At 33.2% G+C, this 7,873-nt stretch overlaps 1 long non-coding RNA gene across 1 annotated transcript; it reads left to right on the forward strand.

The window, feature by feature from the left end:
• Positions 1-4,968: 4,968 nt before the first annotated feature.
• LOC129953237 (uncharacterized) lies at positions 4,969-6,934 on the forward strand. The gene is made up of 4 exons (XR_008782467.1): positions 4,969-5,084; positions 6,524-6,678; positions 6,737-6,843; positions 6,906-6,934. It is a non-coding gene; the product is annotated as an uncharacterized LOC129953237 (long non-coding RNA).
• Positions 6,935-7,873: the final 939 nt, after the last annotated feature.

Below are 7,873 nucleotides of genomic sequence, written 5' to 3' on the forward strand. Positions count from 1 at the left end.
GTAGTGGTGGGGTTCAGATTGGCGGTACAATTTTGAAAGCTTACTAATTTTGCCTCTTAAACTTCCCTGCAAAATTGTGCATTAGCTTTTCGATAGTTAATGAGATTGATGTCAGTTGGACGTTTTCTGAATAATCTTCACAAATGTTGTTTGTTATCACGTAGTGCGGCAATTTCCGGATTCCACCAAGGGAGAACTGTTTTCAACGGGGCGTATTTTGTTTGAGGGATAGATTTATTGGCGGCGCATCTTAAATCTTTGATAACTGTTACTGATTCTTTATTTATATTAACTAATTGAGAGAATTTATTGAAGTATTTTAGTGAACTGGATTGAAACAGTGTGCAATCAGCTCTGTCAGTTTGGATTTAGGAGTTGGTGTTTAGGTGTTGTTTTGGTTTCCGACACAAATGCAAGTGAATATGGGAAAGTGATCACTACCGTGAAGGTAATCATCTCTATTCCATGTTGAAGAGGCAAAAAGTTGAAGAGACACAAAAGTAAGGTCAACGTGTGTGAAACTGTTGTGTGTGGATAAATGATCGGTCTGCCGTCGTTTAATAAGGAAAGATCACAGTTGGTAAAGAAGGTTTCTATTTCCTTACCCGGAGCGTTTAGTGTGGGAGAGCCCCATAGGGGGTTCCACGAGTGTCATAAGTTCGTAGGTCATAAGTACGTAAAGTACTTATGACCTACTTAGGTGGGTCAAAACATCATAAATCAATTATGAACTTATAACCTACGTAAGTGAGCCAAAAGTAAGCATTAAAAATAGCCATAAGGTCTTAAACAAAAAATTTTAAGATTTTTGAAATAAATTTATTAATTCTTTTTATGGAAAAACTGAAAACAGGAAAATGTATGATACTGTCATAATACAAAATTGAATTTGAATAATTAATTAATAATTCAGAAAACAGCTTCTCGCTCTTTGTCACTATATGTGTGCAAAAGGGGCACAGAATCTCGTTTTTGAAATGATTTGCTGTTTCAACTATGCTTGTGAAACATTCATCGCATAACTTAATATGGTTGCACGGTATAAGAATTGTATTACGCTGGTTATTGAAGCAGACTCCACAAAGCATAGCGTTTTCAGAATTGCTGTTAAGAGAACCATCGTCATCGTCATCTTCATTCTCCTCTTCGCTCAATTCCTCCATTGCATCTAAGTCAATATTTGTATTGTTGGAATTAATTGATGTTAATTGACGAATAAAATCAGTGAGGGTCAAACGGTCTCTTTCAAATTTTAGCGTTAAACGTTCTATCAGCTCCTTTCGGCGCTGAAATTTGAGTTTCGGTTTTTTTCAAACATTTGCCAGGTTTCACACTCCAACGATTACAAAAAATCTACGGCTAAACTGTGCTCTTCGTCTAGCAGCTGGTCAAATTTCCGTTCTTGGGCAGTATTTTTCCCAGTTTCCCATTATATGTTGCGTACTTGTAGTTCGGAATCATTTCTTATATACAGAAAACTGCTGAAAAACACCCTGCAAATGGAAAGTACATATAAAATTACCAGCTTAAACAATAAATGTATTAAGAAAAGACCTCTGCTATCCAAAAAAAATCAAATGGGGTGGCTCAACAGTCCGTTGTGAACCAGGGCCTAGTGACTTACAACTCTCAACCATTCCTGTGTGCAAGTACTGTTGTCAGGAATGGAAGGGACCTACAATTTTAGGCCGAATCCAAACGGCTAGTTTGAGAAAGCACTTTTTCATGACAAGAATTACTCTTGAAGGATTTGTCAATTCCTCGCAAGAGGCAATACCCGCGAAAATTAATTTTTTTTTAAATTAAGGTGGCACAGGCAGGGATTGAACCCAAGACCCCTTGTATGACAGTCCAACACACTAACCATCATGCCACGGGTAAACCTCTGCTATCCATTGTCTTTTAAAATATTTTATAAAGCCTTCAAAGCTTAAATATGCTTTTGTTTCGTTCTGAATAATTTCAAATCCTCTTTTAATGTCCCCAGGTTTTAACAGAGGACGCACGAAAAACATACTGAATGCTTTTTATAGTTTGCATCATTGTTGAGAATTTCGATGCCTTTCTCCTGATTGCCCGAGAAAAATGAAACCAGCATCCATTTATAATTGCAGTTGGAAAAAAAATTATTTAATGCTCTCCTTAACCCCTGTTTAAAATCACACGTAAATGAAGTTGGAAGGAATTTAAATATTGTATTTGAATTGATGTATTGGAAAGCATATGCATACGACTTATCAGACTTTTTTCTCATTAGTAAGAAAAGAAAGGGATAGATTAAAATAGATTAAAAAAAGAATACCAATATTAGGGTCATGTGAATGTGACAAAATTAAGCAAATAATACTCACACTTTTTTAAAATGACTCTTTTAATTGGTAAATCAAATAATCAAACTGTGCAAAAGTTATAATATAAAAAATTGTACTTACTTACAACTTTTGGTAAGCAAAAAATTGTACAATTATTTGCTTATCACTTCTTATATTATAATTTTGTTCATAGTTTGATAGAAACTTTAATATATTTTAATAATAAAAACTTAATCATTAAAAAAATAAAATTGTAATAAAAGAAATTGAATTGATTAATTTAATATTATCCAGTTAAGGTGAGTACTTACATTGTCGGAATGAGCAACACAAGTAATCAATAGCTGTTTCCACTCGCCGATTGGAACTGCACTAAATATACCATCAATGAAATAATTCCTATCCTCTTCGGGCAAATTTTGAATTGCTTCACCAATTTTTGTTGCCATAAAAATCGTATATGAGAAATCACACTTATATTGAACTAAATGTGCTGAGTCAGTCATTTTTCTTCGCTTCCTATCAAAAATTTCTTTTGATGTTGTTTTACGTTTGAAAGAAACGTCGTCCCCAGCGCAATCTTTTTTAATTAAATTTATAATGGTCATTTTTTGAAACATTTCATATTGATCGCCATGTGGGTGAATGGCGTCGGATACATTTACTATTTTTTTCAATTGGGTATCAAAAATTAAACTCGCTTTGCATGATTTAATGTAACACTTGTACCTGTCTCTGTTTTCTCGAGAATTTTTTTTTAAATATAATTGTTTTTCATTTTTTAAATAAAGCACAGAACTGTTTTTTCTCAATCCACAAATAAATTCGAATTCGATTTCGCTCACATCCATTTTTTAAACACTTAGGGAATTCATATTTTTTTTCGCACGCACAAAAAAATAAGCCCGAAAAAATAACGATGTAAGATTTAAAAGAGAGAACTTATCGTTGAAGGTTTTAAAATAAGACCTGCTAGTAGCTAAGTGAAAGGAACGGAACCAATAACAATTTTCGTAAGCATTCGCTTTTAGAGAGAATGACTCCAAAAAACCGTAAGCTTTGGGTCAGAATTTCGTTAGAAATTTTGACGGACTTTTGGCGTAGGTTATAAGTTCACATTCTATTTATGAAGTTTTGACCCACCTAAGTGGGTCATAGAAATTTTGACGGACTTTTGGCTCACTTACGTAGGTTATAAACTCATATTCGATTTATGAAGTTTTGACCCACCTAAGTGGGTCATAAATTCTTTACGGACTTATGACCTACGGACTTATGACCTACGGACTTATGACACTGCACCTAGTGCTAATTGTTCTTAAAATGTTTTCCAAATCAGACGAAGAGCAGGGTTGGTGTATGTAAGTTTAGAGGGATAGAACTGTAAGTTTGAAATTAAGTTGAATTTCGATTGCAATAACGGAGATGTTGGAAGTAAAATGGATAACCTTGTGTGGGACTGACTTGTGCACCAAGATGCTAGTACTTTGTTTTGCAGTTGTTATTGTATCAAAGTTATGAAAATAATATTCATATTATTTGGGGGCTTTAACATGTGTGTTGTATTGCACATGATTTTCTTGAAGGCAAATAATTGCCGATTTTTGGTCTTTTATTAAGATTTCAAGTTCAATATAATTGTGTAAATATCCATTAAGATTCCATTGAAAACCTTAAGGATTGATTTTTGGTATGTAGAAGACTTTTGTGCGGTATAGATAGGACTATACCAGGAAAAATCTGATGATGTTAAGTTTGGCGGTTGATTAAGTAGACTCCGTCGTCTCTATGCTGAAGCATTCAAGCTCTCTGTGGAGCTTGGATGATTCAAAACCGAGACGACAGAGTCAGTGTTCGAGATTCCGAATACATGCTTAGATGTCTCATCATCGCATTTGATTGCTTAAAAGTTTCAGTAGCCATTGTATTGGGCTTAATATGTGTGATTGTTTTTTCGAGTTGGTTGTAGATGTTGTTGTTGTTAATATTATTTTGTTTGTTTAGGTTAAGAGAGGTTGAGTTTGAGGTAGAAGGAGAGGAATATGTGGTTGTTGTGATTAAAGTGGTAGAGGTGGATGTTTTATGTTTTTCTATATCTGTTTTTTCGTTTGTTGAATTTCAATGTTTGATTTGAGGTAGCGAGTGATAAATTCGGTTTGGAAAGGCGGCGGGGAACAAAAGGGAGATCGTTGTTGAGAGTGTGACTATTTTGAGTATTTTCTTTTGAAATAGTGGAGCTGGTTTGGTTGTAACTGTTGTGTTGGGAGGTTGGAGCGATTTAGATTGAATTCTTGTTAATAAAATAAAAAGAGAATTGAGAGGGTAAGAGAACTAGACATTGCTCGTCTTATTTTTTGCATCAGACATGTTACATTTTTGTATGGTTTATATTTAAGTATTTCCTTGGCTTGAATAAAACGTTTGAATTTAGGTGAGGAAGCAGGGTGGTCTTCAGCACAGTTTGCATACAAGGTGCGAGTAGAACTGGTGGAAGCATGAGGGGGAATGTTGCAGTAAACAGACGTTTCAGCACCAGAACATCTTTTCATTGTATGTCCAAGAACCTGACATTTTTTGCAGCGCATAGGGTTTGGATAATATTCTTGTCCTAAAAAGTTGTTGCAATATTGTTTTCTGTTTTCGTAAATTTATAGACATGCGTTACACCTTGATCTTTCTTGTCTTCAATAATTTCCATGGAGCCCATACAGTGTGTTTAGATGCATTTAGTTGGTTATGGAGTGAAACATTTTTTGGGCAGATGTTAGAAAGGTAATTTTTAGATAGGAATAAATTAGCGACACGTAAAGATTTCACTAAGATTAATAGTTTGATGATTTAAAGCATCAAAACGATTGCATGAAAGCACACATGGCCTTAAGGCCATATTAGAATAGGTTTCCACTATTTTTTTTTTATTAAACACTAGCGCGAGAACAAAAGAACAAAAAAAGAATGGAAGGAAGGGAGGTAGGTGGGAATAAAGAGAACTGTAACCAACTGAGAATAGAGTGATCGGAAAACAATATTAATGGCTCGAAGCTTAGTCGACGACTAACCTATAAAATATTATTTGAATCCAAAGCATAGACACACCATATAAAGACCGGAAACCAATCTTTCATTCCGGTTTGCCTACAAGCTGAAACGTCAAATCTCAGGCACCCTTATTTCTAATATCAATTTACCACTGCTAACATCAATTCACCACGAAAATAAAGTAGAGTGATGAGAAATTCTTGAGGGGAGGCACCTAGTGGCTACGGCGACATTAGCTATTGTATTTTTTGGGAAGAGTACGATAACTCAGACGACACAGTTTGATGACGGATTTGTATAGAACAGTTAAAAACAAGCATTTTTTACTACGGGAGTGAGTCTATTTTCACCCGTTTCTTATACATGAATCACTTATTAGGAAAACAACATGCTCCTACGTGATTATATTTAAATGTAACAAAATATTTAATATCATATTTTATGATCGAGACGATCGTCCTTGTTGCTAATCATTATATTTTGGTTCATATTTTCTAATTACTAATGGAACAGACTTGTGTTAATTTGCATAGTTTTAATAAAAAAATGTTTTAATCTCAAAATTTGGCAAAAAAAAAGATTAAAAAAGGTTTAAAGGGTTATTTTTAAGACTTTAAGATTATCTACTATTGTTTTTAGAATTCATTGCTCATATTTGTTTTTGATCAAAAACTAAAAACTAGTTGAATTTATGTCTTCTAGTTCTTGAGAAAATTACCGAAAAAAAATATATTACATAAATTATTTTTTCCTCACTTGAGTATTTACATAGTCTTATATTGATAGTAATAATCGACTAAAGATTAAGGTATACCCGGGATAAATTATTTTTTCTTAAATAAAGCTTATTTAAAAGCAAAAGAAACTTTGGCTAGAAGGCTATGTGATTGAAAGTGGCAAGAAATTGTTAATTTTGAACTTCACTATATTTAAAGGTGTGTACTACGTATAATACCTACACTTTTCAATTCAATAAAAAGCAATCTTTGTCTGAACAAGGCATTTGTTGTATTATGTAAAGAAAACTTGAAATAGTTAAAATGTAAAAGATTGTTTTTTTTTTTTTTTTAAATTTTGAATGTAATATAAAGAGTTCCGATCCAGGAAAAATTATACGTTCCAAAAATTATCTTTTTTGAAAGTGATAATAATACTTTTTTTTCGAATTTAAGGCGATGACTATTTCATGAAATTATTTTGATAATTACAAAACAGTGACCAAGTTTTAAAAATTTCACTATAAGTTAAGTTTTTCAAATAAAAAAAAACAATGAAAGTGTGACATCACCTCAACATCACATATAACATAACTGTTAATTTCTTCGAGGTGAGTTTTAAAACGTTAACAAAATTCCAATGTTTGCATTTTTAAACATTTTTGATAGGAAAAATAAATTCATACAAATTAATTTGTCACACTACATCGCTGGATACTTTCATTATTTTGGATGCATAACAGCGGAATTGGCCAATACCGAGGGACTCGTAAGGGGTTTGTGTTTCACAAAACTTTGTCGCAAGTTCATTTGGGAAAAAGATATTTTATCGTTTCAGGAACAACGTCATCGTCATTCTCAATCCAGAAAATCACCTTCATGCAGGGAAGCTGCTTCAGCTTCCGCTTCAGCTGGTCACAGCAATACAAGTCCAACATAATTTTAGACAATCTGCGTAAAGATGCCGCTGGTAAAACAATCACCGACAAACTTTTCATGCCCCAAGGTGAAGGTGGATTCTTTGAGTTCGTTTCGTCCCCTCGTATGTTCTTTGAAGTATGTACGTGGCTATCTCTGGGTAATTCCAGGCAGTAGCACTTGGGCTTACATCGTCATTTGGGTAATTGCCAATTAGGTAAAATTGCAGGGAAATCATTGCTTGAGTTTTTTTTTAAATGTTTTATTTACAGACTGAAAGCACTTGGCATACGCACAAATAGTACAGAAAGAATTTAAGGAACTATTCAAAGGGACGTTGTGCCATATATCCATACATACATTCTTTAGACTTTAAAATTTGGATATGGAACTTTTAAAACGGATACATTCCATAATCTAATAATAAAAATAAAGTGCAATAGTTTTTAAGCATTTCGACATTTACTTTCATTTTGGTTCCTTGTCAGGTGCTATTCCTTAAGTTAAACAAACAAAAATAAGACTTTTGGTTCCAACGCTTGGTTGAGTTATATTTTTGTAATGAAAAAATGCTTACACATTTTTATAGGAAAATACAAACTTTGGAACTCACTTGGAAGTGTTCTTATAAGTTTTTTTGATTTTTACTAAAAAAGTTAGTTGTACTAAAAGTGAGTTCCGATTTTCGTATTTTCCTATGAAAAATGTTTAAAAATTTTGCATTTGAATTCATTTTGTAATTGGACAGCTTAAATCAAATCTAAAATTCTCACCACAGCAATTAATTAAAAAAATCATCTGTCAAAACAATAAATACGCCGCATCGATTTGTTGTTGGATTTTACATTTCAAAATGGATGTAATGTCAAAATTACAATACAACAATGT

This window comes from Eupeodes corollae, chromosome X (genome assembly GCF_945859685.1).
Source record: "Eupeodes corollae chromosome X, idEupCoro1.1, whole genome shotgun sequence".
NCBI lineage: Eukaryota > Metazoa > Arthropoda > Insecta > Diptera > Syrphidae > Eupeodes > Eupeodes corollae.